This window comes from Leuciscus leuciscus, assembly GCF_965113295.1.
Source record: "Leuciscus leuciscus genome assembly, chromosome: 16".
Taxonomy (NCBI): domain Eukaryota; kingdom Metazoa; phylum Chordata; class Actinopteri; order Cypriniformes; family Leuciscidae; genus Leuciscus; species Leuciscus leuciscus.
The window spans coordinates 29,093,699-29,114,484 of record NC_138740.1 but is presented as its reverse complement, the minus strand read 5'-3'; the positions used below and the strand labels follow the sequence as shown (position 1 = coordinate 29,114,484).

At 38.2% G+C, this 20,786-nt stretch overlaps 1 long non-coding RNA gene across 1 annotated transcript; it reads right to left on the bottom strand.

Moving 5' to 3' along the window:
- Window positions 1-12,798: 12,798 nt before the first annotated feature.
- On the bottom strand, window positions 12,799-19,503 carry LOC309477176. The gene is made up of 2 exons (XR_014198558.1): window positions 19,238-19,503; window positions 12,799-15,365 (listed from the first exon to the last, which is right to left on the bottom strand). It is a non-coding gene; the product is annotated as an uncharacterized lncRNA (long non-coding RNA).
- Between the last annotated feature and the right edge of the window lie 1,283 nt (window positions 19,504-20,786).

Sequence of the window (20,786 nt, the reverse complement as noted above, 5' to 3'; positions counted from 1 at the left end):
TTTGCAGTGCTGTGTACGCAGCAGTTCGCCGCGAGTCTTCAAACTGCACGGGCAGCAGGTAACATTAAGCTAATACAGAAAAGTTACATTTATCCTACCATGCTACTGTAAAAGTTGCGGCAGCATGTGAGTTATGCTTAACGATCATAAAAGTATAACTCAATTTCAGCCGCATTCTGACTCTGACAATGTCATTCGTTTTTGTCCAGGCCATAGCAAGTGTTATTAGCTTGGGGAAATACATCTAGTGAAAGGAAATTTTAAGTCCATGTCCAGCTCTATCAATTCCCTATAATTTGATCCATAGGGAATTGATTGGACAGTGAAAATCCAATGAATCTGAGTTAGCTAAAACAATGCCTAAGTTAGCAATTGGTTAATGTTATCTAATAGTGGAAAAAGGAAAGTAGTTAAAGAATTTCAGAAGTACAGCGATTTATCAAATTTCATTAAAGGGTACAAAGACAAATTTTTCTTTGGAATAGCTCGCACCAGTGAATTATTCATAAATAAGACTATGTAGAAAAGTAAACAAGGGACAGTTTTAATTTCATGTTGACTTTACATCAACATTTCTGTGTTGAGAGCCACAATGAGTTTTTTTCCTTTTGTTTGGGTGCAGCACTAGTGTATGTACCAAGAGGGACCTGACGTTGATGGAGAGGGTGATTTCAGGCCTTGCCGTTAGCAGGAGGAGATAGAATATCTTCTTAAGGCCCAAGGATAGCACTTTTTATGAGATGTTCATTGCAGAAGCTACATCAACCTGTCTAGAGCTACTGCACTGCAAGCCCATCGCCTTCTTCTCTCCCTCTCTTTCATCACTCCCATTCTCTTGCCCATATCCACTACCTCTTTCATTGAACCCTTCATGCTCTGAAAATATATATGTGTGTGTGTGTGTGTGTGTGTGTGTGTGTGTGTGTGTGTGTGTGTGTGTGTGTGTGTGTGTGTGTGTGTGTGTGTGTGTGTGTGTGTGTGTGTGTGTGTGTGTGTGTGTGTGTGTGTGCATCACAAGGAACATCCATGAAAGCTTTCCATTCCACAAAAGGTTCTTTATAGTAAACAAAAAAAAAAAAAAAAAAGATACTTTAGATTATTAAAATGTTCTTCACGTTAAGAAAAAAAATAATGGTTCTTTAAGAACTGATCACTGAGAGGTTCTTTGGGAAACCAAAAATGGTTGTATGGCATTGCTGCATAAGACCCCATTTTGGAACAAACTAGTCCCATCCGGGGTTTTTTTCTCTTTGTCTAAAACCATTCAACTAATTTGAAACAAACATTCAAACGTTTGTTTCAAACTAAGCAACAACATCCATCAGCAACTTCTTCCAAACCACAGTCCTTTAACACGGCAATCTAAGAGTTGTGTGTGTGTGTGTGTGTGTGTGTGTGTGTGTGTGTGTGTGTGTGTGTGTGTGTGTGTGTGTGTGTGTGTGTGTGTGTGTGTGTGTGTGTGTGTGTGTGTGTGTGTGTGTGTGTGTGTGTGTGTGTGTGTGTGTGTGTGTGTGTGTGTGTGTGTGAGTGAGAGAGAGAGAGAGAGAGAGAGAGAAATAGAAATAGAGATAGGATGGCAGGTGGCTGTCGACACAGTGAAAACACAGCCCTGCGGAATTGTTGTGCCTCAGTGAACACTACCCCCCTCTCCACCACCACCACCACACACACAAACACCCTTCATCACCACCATCCTCTTCTCCCTCCTTCTCTCCAAGCCTTCATCAGAGAAGAGCCGTCAGCATTTACACTTCCCATCAGACCTCAGAGACTTGCCATCATCACACAGCTTGGCTCAGTGACCCCCAGCTCCTATCTGCCATGTTCCTCCTCCATGTGAGCGCAAACACACACTCACACACGCACTTGGATGGCACAGGCGATGGGGGATGGGGCGGCACAGGGTATAGCAACTGTAAAGCTAAATTATTGCCAATCAGATTTTGTTCACAGCTCAACTGTTAGACAAATTGCAGCTTGTGCTATTTGCCATGGGTCAGAGAGCTGAGTAATTTCATTTTAATAAGTCATATTTGACGGAAAGATGGCACTACAAATACACACAGATATGTACACGTGTATCAATGTATCACATCCACACTAATGCAAAAACAAAGAATTCTCTGACTGACTTCCCCTGTATAAGTTGTTCCCTGTAAAGAGTTTCAGACAGACAGAGATAGATGGATGGACAGACAGACAGACAGACAGACAGACAGATGCAGACGGACGGACGGACGGACGGACGGACAGACAGATAGATAGATAGATAGAGGGCACCTACAATTCTGCACCTATATTTCCGAAGGCAAAGTTTTATTTGACATACATGATCTGTCTTCAGTTGTCCTTGAAATGTCTTTATAAACCCAACAATGCATGATCAAACTCATCTCTGCCTCAGACAGCAATACTGCTGTTGAATTTATATAGCTCAGCTAGTAGCCATCTGATTTATTTAACAAAAAAATTAAATAATTTAAATGCAGTCTCTCCGTCTATGCAGCCAATCTAAATTCTGCGCTGGCTGCACAGGAGGCAAGTTGATTAAATTAATATATATCTGAGCAAATAAACAACTTCTACCTTCAGGGCTTATGGTCGGTATTCCTTTAGAACTCCCCCGAAATCAAAGCGCCTGATATCCACAGCTGCCAAAATGGCATCAAAATCAGCCTCGGTATAAACACATCAGCCGTTCCAGGCAACGGCAGCACAGATGTACAGTAAAAGGAAATCTCAGATGATAAAAAATAATAATTTGGAAATAGACAGTAAATTTTTCTCTAAACTGGAATTGGTCTCAAAGGGCTCGGCGTCCGAGGCCTGTCATGTTGAATGGCGGTGTCTTTGAAGTCGCCCGTCAGTGGCGCTAGCAGAACCCACTTCTGAGGCCGGCTTCCCTTTCAAGTGTTCATCAAGTGTCCGGGTGTTGCTACATCTGCTGTGAAGCAGATAACCGGTGTGCCATCATGGAATTCTATTAAATCCAACAATATTTTCTATGCTATAAACATATTCATTAAAAGGGTTCAAGATTCCCAGAGTAAGGCACGTTCAGACCATTACTGTTAAATAGGGCTGTGTGACAGATTGAATATTCATGATATATTTATGCTATATATATAATGATGATTGTGCTGGCCTGGCAGTATAAAATTAAGAAACATTGTGAATATGACCATTTTAATCTTTTCGCCCATTAAGTTTCCTATAGACCATGTCATGGTTTTGGGATCCCTCCTTGTCTTGCTTCTTGAGATTAAAATATAAGAGCATTCAGTGGCTTTTCTGACTCACATAAATGTTCACAAAAAAAGTTCACAAAAATAATCAAGAAACTTTGCTGCCGTACTGTAACGTTGGGGTTGAATGATAGGAGGAAGCAGGATCTACATGCAGCAAACTTTATTAAATAAATCCAAAACTAGACAAACTTAGACTCGGGAAACAGGACACAGGACCCAAACAGCCAACATACAATAACAAGAACTCACAAAGACTGAGACTACACACAGGGCTTAAATACATGGGCAAACAATCTAAACAAGATAACAAGGGGGCGTGGTTAAATCAGAAACACCTGGGGAGACTAATCAACATAACGGGGAACTGCTAAACACGGAACAAGACAGAGGAACACAGACATGAATCATTACACGTACCATGAGCCAAGCAGGCGTAATGCTATGACGCAGCGCCTGAAAATAGTCCCCAACAACGTGACCGGGACTAAGTTTGTCTAACCTATTAGACCTATTTTCAGGCGCTGCGTCATATCATTACGCCTGCTGGACTCATGGTACGGCAGCAAAGTTTCTTGATTATTACGCAGGAATGAGAGTATAGTTCCTAGTCATATCAGCCTAGAAAATCGAATTTACATCGGTCTTAGGACACGATGTAACTATAGAAGAGTCAAGTTTTAAATTGGAAAAATATCGAAACTCTTTGGTCATTTTTTTTAGAGAGATGCTAATGGTCCTGGGGTGCGTTTCCCGAACAACGGCGTAACTCGCTGCTTAACTACCATAGTACGATGCATCGTTGAAGAAATCAACTAGCTAGTCACGACTTGTGGCAAAGTGGTCGTTCAACCACGTTGTTATGACGTCGAGCACGTGTTGGAGTAATAACTTCTTTTAATGAATCTGTTTGGGATCGAATTAACGCTAGATGTTTTGCTATAAATTACAGACATGGCATCTGAGGAAAATCTGGCATCTGGCACCCCTAGTTCGGCTGAATGGATTCGAAAACGGTAAAACTCAACTGTTTAACTCTGGGGGAGTTGTAAAATGAGCCTATTTCCCAAAAAAGTGGAGTATCCCTTTAAATTAAAAGTTGTTATATTTTTTGAAGCCTAATTAATGTAAAAAAAAAAATAATGTTAGCTTTCAATTACACTGTAATGTTAAATGTCTATAATTAATGTTTAAAATTGAAAAAAATTATCTATTTAATTGAGACATCATTAGCTGTATTAGTATCAGTGATACTGGCCTACTAATTTGTACATTAATGTTTGTACATTAAATTGGAGATTAACTGTGAAATTATTACATTATATAATATGTTAAAAACATAAGTGTTTTTAAATCGTGATTAATCGCGATTAATCAGTTTTGTAATCGATTGACATTACTAATATATGCAATATATAAATATTATATATCAATATTAATATATGTGATGTGTCCATTAGATATATAAGAAGTGATGTCCTTGCAGGGGGGGTTGCAGTAATACACAGGATCAATACTCAGAGAACACAACCACATATAACGCAAACGAGACCGACAGCTGGACAAAGGAAACTAAAGGGCTTAAATGCACAGGGTAAAATAATTCAATGGAACAGAAACAGGTGCACAACTAATCAGAAACCATAGAAACAAACTAGTTGTGGTCGGTGGGAAAATGGGAACAAAGGAAACAGGTACAGGGACTAAACCAAAACAGAACATACACGTGACAGTCCTAAGAGTTCAAGTTTTTTTACATACAGTATAACACATCACAAATGTGCAACAGTGCTCAACCCCGGTCCTTCTGGTTGCCAAATATTTTGCCCTTGACAGCCTATTACCCAAAGTATAGACAGTATAATTACACAAAGTGATTTCAGAGGGGAAAGAAGTAGGAGGTCCAGTATCTCACAAAAATAAAGACAACATTATCTTTTAATTAAATTCACATCGTTTTGCAAAAACGCGTTACTGTATCATTTGGGAAGTCCTTCTGACTCCACGGTTCCGAGCGTGTTGATTGGAAAGCTCATTTTAAACTTAAATATATTTCTTTTAAATAATCAGATGAAACTACAGATAATCAGTTCCACACTACCTGGTAATTGAAAAACTGTTTAAACTGACACTTTAATAGATTATTTCTTTGAAGCACCATTAAACCTGCTCTTTCAATCTACAACTGATGCAAGAACTGCAGCAGCAAAATTTCACATACGTTTATCTAATTCTTAAAGGGACAGTCCGCCCAAAAACGATATTTTTGTCATCATTTACCCACACTCAAGTCGTTCTAAACCTGTATGACTTCTTTCTCTGAAGAATGTGCTGGTTGCTCTTTTCCAAACAATTACATAAATTGGGAAAGGATGCAGAAGCAGCATACAAGTATCATAAAGGTGGTTGAATTTTATTTTAATCATCCACTATAGAAATTATACTAACTGTAAGTAACTTTGCAACTACATGTCAACTAACTCGGATAAATTTGCAACTACATGTCAACCAACCCTCATTAGAGTAATAGTAAACTGTTAGGTTAAGATTTGGGTTATAGAATAAGTTGACATGTACTTGCAAAGTTACTTATAGTCAGTAGAATGTCTGTTGGGGAACCATCAAAATAAATTGTTAGCAAATATTAAGCAGACAGTTTTTATTACTCTAATGACTGGTAGTTGACATATTGTTAAGTTACTTATAAGTTACTTATAGTTAGTACAGTAAAATGTCTAAAGTGGACTAAAATAAAGTGTTACCTTTTATTACAAGTTTATAGATGTCATAAATAGGTATGTGTGAGAAACAGACCCACAGTTTATGAAATTTTTCTAAATAATATATTTTTAAAAACTCATTCGTAAAATGAATCATTCAGACCAGGCATAGAATTTAGACATTTTCAGTATTGCTTCTTTTTTTTTTTTACAGAATAAGTGAAGTTTTGAAATGGTTTAAAACTATTCCTTTAAATGCGTATCAAACACAGGCTGGGCCAAATGAGGCAGGGATTTTAATGGTAAAGGCTTACAGTAATGATGATGTAGATTTTACCGCACCATGCCGTGATGATGAAGATCGGAGTCAGGCCGTGTAAAGCCAGCCCCCGCTCTCGTGATTGATGGCCCAGGTGGCGAGTCAAGGGGCTAAACACCACTAAAAATGCATAGGCACTACACCCCACGCCCACCTCTCAGCAGTCATTCGGTGAGGCATACATCACCTTAATGAAAATGAGATGCTAATGCACTAATTAAAGAGCGGAGTGTAAGCCGACCCACTCTGAGGAGTTTCACTAGCTTTGGCTTGCCATTGTGCCTCAGTTCTGGTCTAAAGAACCCGAATTGAATTCCAAAGGGGCACAGCAACGAGGACAGGATAGAAATTCAACCTTTGATTCAACAAATAAAATGGCTTTCAGTTAAGAGATGGGCCAGTGTTGGTCTTAAAGCTGATGAGTTTAGAAAAAAGACAATAAGAAATTGACATAAGTAGATATACTGATACAAAACAGTGCAAAGAAAATCCAAATACCCCCAAATTGTTCACTTGAAAATAAAAATTGTGAGATTATTTACTCACCCTCATGTTGTTCCAAACCCACTGGCCTTCTTTTTATTTGTTTTCCTCATGTTTTTACCAAAAATCTACTGTCTGCATCCATTCCAAAATGGCATCTGTAAATGCAACAAGTCAAGTTTGACAATTGACAGTTGCATGTCACATGGTCAATCATAACATGGCAATATGTGGACATTTAAATGAATGAGATATGAGAGCCACAGCCCAAAAGAAGTTTATAAGTGAATAATCAATTTAACTTCTGTCCATTTTTCATTTTGGGGTGATCTGTTACTGTTTAATCTGCATTTCTTCATAAAGCCTTCATATAGCACTGCTTTATTACACTGCTCAAACCAATCTTTTGTTCATATATAATTGAATCAAGCTTAATATGGTAAAACAAACAAAACAGTTTCACATAATCTGAATTCTGTGGAACAATGCATACATAGGAAATGACTTAAACTCTGCGTAATGTCACCAAATTCAGAAATATTCTCTACCCAACTCAGAGTCCGAGGGGACAATTATGTATCGCGGATATGAGAATTTCACTTGTCTCAAAGGTTGTCTGAAAACTGGAATGCAAACTGTCTCTTCTCATTCTTAAGTCTCTGTAAGGAGACAACCACTCCAAGTTCTTCAAGTCATAATCAGGTTCTGTTATAGGTTTACCCTCCGCTAAACATTATTGCTTTTTCTCATCTCCACCTGACCACAAAAGGTCAATGGTATGCGAATAAGTGCGATTACATGAAGCTTGCAAATGAGTCTTCTTTTGGACTGGTGAACAAAACCGAAAAGAGGCTGATGCATGCCGATGTTGCATGAATATGATGACTGATTTTAGGAATATGAGAACATTCGTTCTAATATATCTTGACCTATGCAAATGGACTCCTGCAGAGAGAATGAGGACAGGCTCTGTGGGGGTCAAGACATAATGGAGACCCTCTGATATGGAATCATGATTGGAAGATTTAGTATGACTAAAGTTATAGCAGAAGTTTTTGAAGTTCCCAAGGCATGTATGACATTTAATAGCACATCTATATTTAAATTTATTTGCATTTATTCATTTGGCGGATGCTTTTATCCATAGCGACTTACAAGTGAAACCAATGAGTCGTGCCCTACTGATGTTTGCTGCAACTGTTCGCTTTCTCAACTTATGCACTCTATATGGATGCTGTAGGATATTTATTTGAGTCTTTAAAGGTGATGTGTGTAATTATTCATTAAAATACCTTCTTAATGTGCAGATAGAACTACATTGGCCATTGCCAAGTTGATTTCGGCAAAATGTTTAAACACAGCGGTGGCACCAAAACATTGAAGGACGTTTGAGCATCCTGACCAGCTAATGTCATGAGATTCGGGTGGGACCATCAGTTTGTCCAGCCAACAGAAGATGGAAAGCCGACCCTGTTTTCCTGTTAAAAAACAGATGAAAGCGAATTAACGAATTGACTATGCTTCACCTTCATTTTCAATGTGTAGCTAAAAAAAGTTGGCATGAAACAGAAGTTGCAAAAGTATTTTCTACCCTATTGTGACATATCATGAAACGGCTTCTCAGGAAAGAAAAAATGTAGTTGACTTGATTTTGTCTATCGGGAATTGATTGGATCATTGTGGTTTGCTATTGCTGCGATAAGAGGAACTTGAGTGATCACCGCGCCATTAAACATGTCATTGCATTTTGGTGCGCTCAAGTCTTCCAAAGAAGTTCATGTTTCCCACATCCCGCATTTCCTACGGACATTGCAGTGGCATTCAAGTGTGTTCAACACGTAAATATGATTTTTCCAACATGACTTTTAAGACACCATAACAACTTGCTAATGAAGAACTAATGTAAACCAGCTTGATATATGGCTCATCAAGCCTGGTCATTTCAGTAGGCAAAATTGAACAGATCTGGAGGGCTGGTGAAGAAATGGGGTTTTGCCCAGCCACCTTTGTCTTCTCCCTCCAGTGTTCCCTCACATAAGAGCCTGTGGAAAGACAGCATTGGCTTTTCCTCATGGACTAGGATGTGCTCAGGCAAGAACCACCTACATATTCATGATATCTGTGTGTGAGAGAGAGACAGTTTCCATCCTGTAGAGAGCCTCCACTTCAGTGATCAAGAGCGAGGAAGAAAGAAACAAAAGGAGGGAGAGAGACAGATAGGAACGGTGAGAAACAAGGAGAGAGGGAGAGAGAAAAAGGCGAAACTCAGGGAGAGAGCGCAGCCATCCAATTCATCACCGAGCCCTCAACATGACTGCCGGGCCGTGAGATTGGGAATAAAGACGCTCGCCAGTCTGCATCCAACACAGACGGCAGCACTTCAAAAGCATTCAGCTTCACACTCCTACATACACATGACTGCAAGCATTCCCCGCCACGAAAAAAAAGACATTCAAACAAACACCGAAACTGGAAAGACAGAGAGAACAAACTCAGAAAGCTCACTGAAGCGTGTAGCCCCGCCCCTTTTTGACTACCATCTGCAAATGACTGCTCGGATATCTTTGTGATTTGACATTGCTTTGTCTCTTTCAATAAAATGGGCAAAAGCCCCTTTTGCTAATTAGATTTCTTGAAATAATTATAGTGGGTAATGAAAATGACCCTGAGGACCTTGGTCATATGAGATAGAGGTGATGCTTTGATTGCATTCATCCACACCATTAATTGCAGTCAGATTTGCTGATGCTTCCGAGCGTGATTTCATTCCGAACGTGATTTTTACCTCGATTCTGTATGATCAGACAGGGCGATTGCCAGAATTTTCTCTCTCCATCTCTCGGTGTCTGATTCTGTCTGATTTGCATGCTTGTTGGGGAATGTGCACACGGATCAATCCCATATCTGCTTATTTAGCCGAATCAATAGGTGCACGTGGACCAGGTGTGGGGTTAGAATGCCGCCGGACCTGCCAGACTGGCGCTCTCTCCGTGCCAAAACAAGGCGATTAGATATTTAGCCGTTCCTTTTGAATTCAAATCTGTATATAATGAGACAAATCTAGTTGCTAATTTGATATAGCACACCTCTCATCAACTAGCCATTTTTAAGGTTTAAGGTATAATTTATGTCCATTCTTACAAAAAAAAGAAACCGTTCTTAAAAGATGAGGTGATGGTCTTAGCTGGTCTTAGCTGGTCTTCCAGTCTGGTAAATCGCCTCTATCAAATTCTAGTTTTTGTGTGGGCCTATCACTCAAGTCCTATTTTAATTTAAATCGAATGGATTTTGTCACAAATTTCATCAACTAGACAAATAATTGCTAATTAGCAATAGCACATCTCTCCTGAACTAGCCACATGGTTTAAGGTATTAAAGAACCTTAAGAACTTTCTTAAACCCGTCTAAGATGTTTTATGGTCTTAGTTGGTTTCCCATGCTGGTCAAATAGCTGGTTTTAGAGTTGTTTTGGGCACTTTTCAACTTAACCAGACTGGAAGGCTATAGCGAGCTGCTATAAACCAGATAAATGTCAGTTTTGCTGAGAGATACAAGCTAAACCAGCTGAAGACCAGCTTGGCCAGATTGGAAGACCAGGTAAGACCATATTGTTAGTGGTACCTCTGCTTAAAACAAACAAACAAAACCTGCATAAACTGGTTTACTGGTCTTAGCTGGATTAAGCAGGGTTTATGTAAACGCACAAACAGTGTGTTCATGCTGACGTTTAATACTTAGGGTTTGGAGTTTGTTATCCATTCATCTTGACAACCAAATCATCATGTTAAAATTAGATACAAGATTCAATATATGAATGAGAGCTGTCATTCTAAACTCTCTTGTCTTTTTCTCTTTCACATATACACATTCACGGCAACTCACTTACAGATCTGTGATGCCCTTGCAGAGGTCAGTGGTGAGAGAGGTACTCCTCAGGAAAGGGCCAGCAGGTTGGGTTTTAGTGGTCTGATCTGTGCTTATTTAGAGGCTGTGAATAATGCATGAGACGTCGGTGTGCATGGCTCTGCAGGGATAAAGTGGCTCTCAGCCCGATATCCCAGCATTCCCAGGCCCTCCCAGTCGGCACCGCAGGTGAGCTTCAGCCGGTGCTCCGGAGGTAACTTTCATGCTCTGCTGGGCAAACATTTTCCAGGTCACATTTTCAATTACTCTGAGAGCCGTGCCGACTCGCATCCCTCAGGCTCCCTATCACACACGCGCACACACACGGCCGACGCCCACTCTAAACAAGCTTTGCTTGAGGAGGAAATGAGGAGCGCGAGAGGACAGGGATGCTGGGCTCTCGTTGTGTGACACCTCTGACAAACAACGGGTTTGTTCCGAGTGTCTGCCAGGGTTCTGCCAGCTTTCAGTCAGTGCCAAAACTGCAGAGGGGGGGAAAAAACAATCGTGTCAGTGAAATCTGTCAAAAACATCAGGCTTCAGGGAGGAAATGAACGGACAGTTTTCCGGGATTTACTAAAAGACTCCACGACCTTTTCAAGGACCTAGACTTTTCAACAAGTCTTGAATTTAAAGGGATAGTTCACCTGAAAATGAAAAAGTTGTCATAATTTACTCACTCTCATGTTGCTCCAAACCCGTTTGACTTTCCTTCTTCTGTTGAAAACATACCAGAATCAAAAGCGAAATGACTTAAATGTGACAATGTGTTCACAACAAGGACAATTCACACATGATGATTTGGTTAAATATTGAGACATGTTTCATTTATAAAATGTTTGAATATTTGGTTTCATTTCTTTCATTTCAAAGATGTTTTTTTGCTGACAAATTAGATCCAATAAAAAAGATGAATACCTAACTGTATAACTCTAATTAGTGTTAGTTGACATGTAATGGCAAAGTGGCAAAATAATGTCTAAAGTGGACAATCAAAATGAAGTGTAGCTTAACCCTAAAAAGGATTTAATGTAAACTAGTTAGTACTGGGTTTGTTAAAGCTTAACTACCATAAATAATGGCTAACATATCTTCAGGTAATCATCAACTTGCGGTGTGTTAATACTTGACTACTGCATTTACTGCAATTATGGACAATTTTTTTTTAAAGTGACCTAAATGTATTTACTGTCACTTTTTTCAATTGAACACATCCATGCTGAATAAAAGTATTAATTTAAAATATAGGCCTAACTAAATAAATACATCTCAATGACCCCAAACTTTTGAACTGTAGTGTGTGGGAAAAAAAGCTTCTCCTTTTGTGTTCTACAGAAGGAAGAAAGAAAGTCACACAGCTTTGGAAAGACATGAGAGTGAGTACATGATGACAGAAATTCATTTTGGGGTGAACTATTCCTTTAAATGTAAGACTGCCTGTTCTCCAGATCTGCCTTTGTCTCTCTTTCCCCGTTTCTGGGTGTACATGGCATGTGCTCCTGCTCTCTCCTTCTTCAGTTTGTTCTTTCTGACAGGGTGGTGTCACAGAAGGGGATGTCGAATGTCAGCGTACGGACAGACTTACACTCCTCAGCCTGAACACAGTCTTTCATTAAAGCTAGCATCTCTACTTCGCCATCACGTCATCTTCACACCCACTCCATCACCGGTTTTCACACTCGTTCCTACTCACTTCCTCTTTTTCTCTCTGGGATGAACTCACTAAACAGTTGCACTTTTTTTTGTGTGTGTTGCAGTATTTCAGTACAAAAACCTGAATGTTCAGTAAACCCTCACAATCCATTTGTTGAAAGGCATAGTTCACCCCAATTTTTTTAATTCTGTCTTCATTTCCTCACCCTCATGTCTTTGCAAACCCGTATGACTTACGAAACACAAAAGAAAGTACAGTATTTTGAAAAATGTCCATAAAATAAGTCCAATGTTGATTTGGATAGAGAAAAATAGCTGAGGGTGAGTAAATTATGACAATTTTAAACTTTTTAAATCTCTTCAAATAATCATTTGTTTTGCTCCAGGGTTATTATCATTAACTTAAACTGATATAAGTTTTAAATAAAAAAAGTTTTTCATAACTTGAAATAACAAAGTTTAACTGAAATAAAAGTAAAAATGTAACCATATTTTATTTCAGTTGTCAAGACATGATTTCTGATTTTTGTTTAATTAAATGAAGTACTAAAATAACTAAAACTAAAATAACAACTATCGCCATTTTTTTAAAGGTTACACTTTACAACAATATTTCATTCATTTGTTAACATGAACTAACAATGAAAAATACTTCTAAAGCATTTATTCATCTTAGTTATTGTTAATTTTAACATCTAATAATGCATTATTAAGATCAAAAGTTCTTTCTATTAACATAACATTATTTAATGGGATATTGTCTGTATGGGATATAACTCATGTCGAATGAGAGGAAAGAGAGAGAGCGACAGCATCACATTTCAGCGATGAGCCTAATGCTGCTTGTGTAGCTAATAGTCCAGAAAAGGCGGCGTCGCATGCCCAAGCTGGCACTTTAAATTATTCATTCTGTGCTGTCTGTGGCACGGGCGCAGGCGAAAGCAGCGGCGCTCAGCTGATACACTGACGCTCATAATCTCTTGCTGTCCACGGGAGCAGAGACGAGAACTGGATTTGAGCAGCCACAGTGACTCCCAGCAGGATGGCGGACTGGAGGCTGGAGCGCAGGAGGAGGAATCTTCAATTCAATAACTCAATTTGTGTGAGGATGGGAAGGCCGTTTCAAGACAAAGGGTGGAAATGAAATCTTCGTGTTTGCAGGGTGTAGCCTACTTGAGTGAAATGGATTATGGGTAGGCAGGTGAGTTAAAGGTAAGGTAGATCAAGGAGGTTATGAAGAAGGTTAAATCAAGGGGTCAAGTCTTGGCTGGTTGATGTGACCCATTAGCCCACACTAGTTGATGCCATAACCATCTACAAGAGAAAACAGCATCTTTCAGTAGCACTTTATTTTACAGTCCTGTTCCCCATGTACACACTACGTACTTATTGTACTAATTACAATAACTAGGTAATAACTAGTTACTAACCCAGAACCTACCCCCAAACTTAACCTTAACCCATGTAGTTACCTTACCCAGTACTTTCTTAGGTAAGTACACTGTAAGTACACGGTGGAAGTGGAAGTACTGTAAAATAAAGTGCAACCCATCTCTCTCCATTGACAGACACTTAAAAGTAGCAGTGCATTGAATTCTGACTAATAGATGTACAGTAGAGGTTTCGCCAGTTCCTCAATCTTCAGCCAGTCGGCATTGTGGTGACTTTTTTTTCTCATGACTCCAGAATGAGTAGTCACATGGCATTTGCATGGTTCTGAAAATATCAAATTAAATGTAATTACTGTACTGTTGATGAAAATAGGATGAGAAAACCAAAAAGTATTACCAATGCACAATTTTTTTTTAAGAGAACAACAATTTAAAACCCGTAATTTATAGGCAATGTGATTTCCCCTACTAATTTATTCAAGAGTAAAATTGCACAAAAAATAAATAAAAATCTTAATGTCGTTTTAAGTGTAATACATTTTTTCTTGCTTTCCAGTAATATAGTGTATGTGTATGTCACAACACAAAACAATCCTCAAAAAAAAAAAAAAAAAAATGGTATAAAAATAAATAACATTTTTACTTTACATAGGATTCATATAAAGAGAGGATTTTTTGCAGTGACTAAAATGAATGAATATGACATGAATATATCCTTTAAATTTAGTCAGTATTTTGCCATCAAAGGACAAATACTACAACTAAAACAAACAAAAAAACGTTGTAAAAACAAAACAATACAATACAGTATAAAATAAATGGGTATAAATGGAATATAAACGGAAATACTAACAATCTCCAGGTAGACCACCTGATTGTTAAACAACCACTTTATGTTCAACACATCAAAAATCGGGAAAGATCCAAAATGGAAATATTCTTTGCCCCACAGGGTGACATATCTTGCCAAGTCTTTGAAGGCCTTTGAAAGACCAGGTTGGTTAGCAGTGGACAAAACAGGGTCAAGAATGGCCAATACTACAAGAGAGAAACTCATGAATAAAAAAAGAAAAAAACACTGTAGCGTTTTAACGTTCTCAAACCCAGCAACCCCCCAAGCCTTTCTTTCTGGAATGGAAGAAACAGCAGAAGTGTTATGTGTGCTTCTCCTGTTTTTCCTCACCTCCTGCGCTCAGTATTTCTGTTTATCACTCCTGCTCAGACACAGTAAACAACACCATAAAGCAAACGACAAAAAAACTAAAACAAAGAGCTTTTATGCGGTCCAGCTACCACCTCCGCTCCCTGGTACACTTATGGGTAACTTTCTTCTCAGACTTACAAAACTTAACAAGAATTGTATGGATTCAAGTGTGATGATCATCTACAGAACCACCCACCCACGCAGACACTTCTGTACATACACGGACATATTCGGGCTGACAGCAGCTCTCGGAACTGGGTGGGGGGGACAGGTGTCTAGGTGTCTGGGTATCTGGGAGCCAGACACACACAGGTGTTAATTAGACAGACAAAAGTGTTTGCAGAGTCTGACGCAGCAACCTCAGGTCCACCGTTGCCAAGATATAGCAGAGTGTCAAGGCCTGCCAGAACTTTCCATCTCTCCATCAGTCACAGGCAGACTGAGGACCTGCAGATAAGACAAAAAGTTGATTGAGTGAATGCTAATAAGCTATCAGTTGCTGTTCTACTCCATTTTAAGCAAGTCAATCTATTTGATGGCCATTTTGGTGCTGCCCCAGGGCAACTCCTTTCTACTTGATTGGGGAAAGACACATTTCGGGTCCTTCCCCAATCAAGTAGAAAGGAGCTGCCCCAAAAGCTGCCAAGCATTTATATAACATAATAAATGTAGCTTCTTTAGCTCAAAAACACTCTATCTCTCAGGCTGGTCCAGATAATTCACTGCATTGTGAGATGTACAAATAAACCTCCCTCAAAAGCTTGATGTATCATATTTGATACTCACATTTTAATATGATTTTTCTTTAAAATGGTATATAAAAAGTAATGCTAAGTTGCTTCCACCCAGTAAGTGTTCATCTTGATATTTTACTTACAATGCAAAAGTTATTTTTACTTTGCAAAAAAAACCATGTACCTGGACCTGATTTACAGTCATTTTACTTACAAAAAAAAATGAAAGTATAAACTATCAATCAGCGGGCAGAAGGCATGTAGTAGATTGCGTACAACAGGTTTTTACATTTTGATCATGTTGATAATTTAGAAGCCTTAGAAATGTGCGTGTCAAATATGATTTAGCAGGCTTTATAGGTCTCCTATAGCCTATAACCAGGGTTTAGACTGCCGGCCGGCTGTTCTCCCAACCTAACTCTAGCTGAAAAGATAAGAATCCCTTAAAACTAGCCAACAGACTAACCTGACCAGGCTTGGAGACCAGCAAACCAGATTATAATTTAAGATGATTTTAGTTTGCCACTGACCTTTCAAAGCACAGTTACACATTACTAGAGAATTTGCATGACATAGACTGGCCAAGCTGGAAGACTTTATAACCATTCTAGAAGGTTTTTTTTTTTTTTTTTTTGACTGGTCCAGCTTGTAGGCTTGTGATTTTCACACATGACTTTAACTCACTAATGATGTCTTTTTTTTTTTTACAAAGCAACAAGAAACAAGTTAGAAACAAAAGAAGCAGAAGAAGTTCAAACCTGAAAATCTCCGGAACCTGCCGTCATGGTGGCTCAGTTCTTATTTACAGAACTAATTTACATTTAACAAAAAAGCATGCTGAGGCAGAAAAGTTTAGTACACCCACGTTCAACAAGTCTTTTTTTCTTTCTCTGATGTATCTAAGCCATTGCTAGGACTTAAAAAAAGAAAAATTATTGTATGGTTTTTTTAAAGGCTCCCTTTCAATTTATGAGCTGAATTTGACAAGTTGGCAGTTGGAATTTGAAATAGAATGACAGGAAGAGAAATTTACTGAGTTAAAATAAAATAAATAAAAAGGTACTTACAATGAAATTGAATTTATTACTAAAAATAAAGTGCATATCAATTAAGTACAAATTTCTAACATTTCAAAAGATAGGAAGCTGAAATTTCAATTAAAAAGCATTCACAATTTAACCCATTTAAGCCCACCGGCAACTAGTTGCCGCAGTGCATAGTTGTCATTTTCCTTTTGTAAATATTTTTCTAGATGTTGTCCATGTTTTATTTCTCAATGGCATGCAAGCAAACAACCAAATAAAGGATTTCAAGAAAAAAAAAAAGGTATTCACTTCCTCCCTGTCACATGAGGCTTTCAACTTCCTACCCCTACTTCCAGGAAGCATGGCGAAGGCAAACCCTCCCAAAGAAAGGTCATTTTCATGTTACTAATAAGTATTTTTTGTTGACATATATATATCTACATAATCATGAAGGTCTCTAGAATCATCCAAACAAAACAAATCTTACAAGAGATCTATAGTTTTTTGTATACTTAGTCAAAAGTCCAAGCAGCAACTATAGTTGCCGGTGGGCAAATGCCTTTTAAGTACATATATCATGGGAAAATGGGGTATACTGTGTTAATAGGTTAATAAATCAAGTTTATTGGTCTTGTTTAGTGCATAAACATAACTTAACCCTTTAAATGACATCTCTATATAGATATATATTTTTTCTTCATTCTATTTATTTGTATTTATTTATTTTCATTTAACTTTTTGATACACAATGCCCTGTTATGGCTGCACTTTGTTCTGCACTATGTTCCACAACTTTAACCCTTGTGCGCTGTTCGTTTGCGGTTTACAGTCAGGCTGTTTGGGGTCTGAGAGACCCCAGGCAACAAAATGTTATTTTGTAACAATATATATATTTTAAACAAATGTAATTTTACTCAGTTTATTTATGTTTTTACTCTACATTTGGACATTTTTACTCCACAAAATGTTCAAAAGAGAAAAGAAAAATTCTCCAAAAAAAAAAAAAAAAAAGAATAAACAATTTGCCTTATAAAATACCCACATTTCTAACTTTCATTCATGGGGATAACATGGATAATTTGACATGGTTTAGTGTAAGATTTTTGGCCAAATCTTGGAAAATGCCGTTTTAAAAGTAAAAAAACAAAACAAACAGTAGATGGCTGCAGAGCTCTAAAAGTACTAAAAGTTTCAAACTAAAAGACATCTTTTCACAAGTTTTTCCAGTTAGATTTATATCTTCATATAATGAAATCACAATTATAACAATAAAAGTTACTTTTTGTCAAAGTTTGGCAGTTTTTGTACTGAAAAAAAAATCTGTTTTCAATAATGTTACATTATGATTAGAATCAAACCTGATCAGGATGTTACAAAGAGAAAAGTTGGAGTTTTTAGAGTTTTTCATTTATTTCAAACATCTGTTTTTCATATAATTCTACAAATTTAAAGTGTGCCACTTCATTTCTGTCTGTGTGTTCTGTGTTGTTTCTGATTTTGAGGATGAATTTTGTCCATTGATCAAATTCATTTGATTCTAATCATAATATAACATTACTGAAAAACTGATTTTTTTTTCAGTACAAAGAGTGCCTAAACTTTGACAAAAAGTAACTTTTATTATTATAATTGTGATTTCATTATATGTAGATATGAGTACAACTGGAAAAACTGGTGAAAAGATGTCTTTCAGTTAGTCAAAAAGCAAATAGCAAATAGTGGTGCTCTGCAGCCATCTACTGGTTAAAGTGATAATTTGTTACTTTTAAAACAGCATTTTCCAAAAGATGGGCAAAAATCTTACACTAAACCATGTCAAATTATCTATGTTATCCCCATGAATGAAAGTCAGAAATGTGGGTCAAAAAGACCCTGAACAGCGCACAATGGTTAAGGCAAATGGATTTGTTGTTTGTTGTGTTTTCATATTCAAGAGATTATAAGCTAGATGCCGTTTTTTTGGGTCTGCATCAAATGTTCTTCGACTTTTATACATAATAAATTTGTTTATGAATAAAGATTGATATGTTGAAAGCAGTTATTTTGAGATAAATGCCAAATGTTCTCCTCCTATTCATATTTTACATTGAAGGGGTGCATACAACATATTTGCCCACCGGCAACTATAGTTGCCACACATTCAAATATGATTTTTAAGAAAGAAAAAAAAAACCTGGGGAAAATAAATGCAGAACATGTTCACATAGGACACTATTAACAGGATTATATGCATGAAACCATTCAGAAAAATTTGGGCACAAATGGGTAAAAAAAAAAAAAAATCTAATTTGAATGGATCGAGTCACATGAAAAGGCCTAAATTTGGACATAATTTTCCTTACTTTCATGTTGAGCCTTGCATTTTTTTCCCATTAATTTTTCAACAGGTTGCATTTTTCAGCAAAATAGAAATACTGTCTGTAACCTTGTACTCTCAAAATCTTAGTTCAGACTTGAAACATAGAAACAGGCCATGAACTCTCCATGTGAATCCAGTCACAAGCAGGTAATACAGATTCCCTAATTACAGATAATGGTAAATAAGTGTTCTGAAACTTACGGCAGCAGCTGTGGCGATCGGTTCCTCCTTGTAGAGCGGCTCGAGAGACGAAATTCACCAGAGAGTAATTGGAGCATGAATTCGCTCATTTACTTTGACTTAACGAAGCAGGGCCATGTACAGCAGCACAGCGCCGGTCCTCTGATAATAAATAATGACCTGTCAATTATTCACAAGACTTTCAGAGGGATCTGCGGTGCATTACAAAGACTCTGTGTCCTGCAGAGATACACACAAACACACACTTTGTTCCACCTCTCGCTACGGATACACAAACTAAAAATAGTTCCCCTTTCTCTGTCAATGCCACATCCGAAAAATCCACATCCTCTCTCACATCAGTGTGTACAGATGGAGCTGTGCTTCCTAATTGAAGGTGTTAAGTGGACAGCTTCTTGCCGGAGGACACATTTAATTAGACAGTGGATGCCAGGGGAGACATGGAGGCAGACAGAGACAGTAAAACGCGGATGCAGAGGGACACTTAAACGTCGCTCGCGTCCCACTCCCTGACCAGACACAGGCTGTTCACTCTCACGTACACAATTACCTCTGCACTCTGTTGACGGGACTCTCATTCCACAGTCCGGTCCTCCATGATTGAGCACCAAATCCGGTTGTTCACGCTCTTGCGCACCAAGGAGACCTAAAATACCTGGAGGTACCTGTCCTTTAGCATTCCCATTCATCTCAATGGCTCCCCGGAAAAACACGATTTCAAATCTGTCATCTTTGTTAATGGGACCACAGGACATTTTAATGACACAACAATGGCTAATTTACATTGGTCATCAATGGGGACTGTTTTATTATCGTTAACAAAAAGTAATTGAAAACATTTTTTGTCAACTGAAATAACTAACCAAAACTAACTCAAATAAAGTTGGTCACAATCACAAACCATTTCTGTAAAATAATAATTAAATTAAATAAAATAATTAAATGAACAACTAATAATGGAGTACTTGCAAACCATGTACTGTAGTTATAGCACTGACCCGCAGACGGTGCAATGCTATTCAGCCAAACCTTGACCATTTGCCAGGAACGCTCAGACTGATGCCCCGCTGCATGCCTGACTTTATTAGAAGATGGCAAGGGAGATTGTGAGATGCTCCAGCCAGGCCCTTGTCTCCAGAGTCTGTGCTTTAATCAGGATGGGTCACGTTTGTCGCCGTCTGCTTATGGTGCCCTAAAGGAACATAAAAGTTTTGTACTTTATCTTATTGTCTGACAGATTAAAACCTAGAGGGAAATACAAAGACAATAGAAAAAGGGGCATAAGCAGGTTCTTCTGTGACAAATTCTTTGACTTGTGCTCCTGATGATAATCCTCCATCGCGGAGCTAATGTTTGAAATTCACTGCCGTGAAAGCTATTATTTTTCCCAAGCGTTATCTACCTTTCAGCGCAACGGTGGTCTCAGCAAGTCAATGGACGATTGGAATCAGAGACGGGGAAACAGGTGTTTGCTCCGATCTGTCGGCCACTGGGATAAATTTTCACATTCCTCTTAACCATAAAATTGAAGCTATCAAGGCCTCATTGG